Below are 287 nucleotides of genomic sequence, written 5' to 3'. Positions count from 1 at the left end.
CTAACAGTGCGATGCCGAGATGTGGGTTTGAGGCAGTTTCAATTCTGTCAGGATCTGCAACTAGATTTGAACAAAATGAAAAGTGGGGTAGACAGAGCCAACTGAGGGGGGTGGTCTCCGGGGCTACATCAGGGAGGAGAAGCTGCAGGGGCCCTCCCCCCACCCCTGACCCGGCCCCAGGGCTCGACCCCACCCCACACCTCTCATCCCCATGCTACATGTTCAGTCAGCTCCTTGAAGGTTTTCCTTCTTTGAACCAAGAAACCTGTGAGTGTCAGTGTTCTTTC

Source organism: Myotis davidii, unplaced genomic scaffold (genome assembly GCF_000327345.1).
Source record: "Myotis davidii unplaced genomic scaffold, ASM32734v1 scaffold61, whole genome shotgun sequence".
NCBI classification, from domain to species: domain Eukaryota; kingdom Metazoa; phylum Chordata; class Mammalia; order Chiroptera; family Vespertilionidae; genus Myotis; species Myotis davidii.
Note: the sequence above shows the minus strand (reverse complement) of the source record.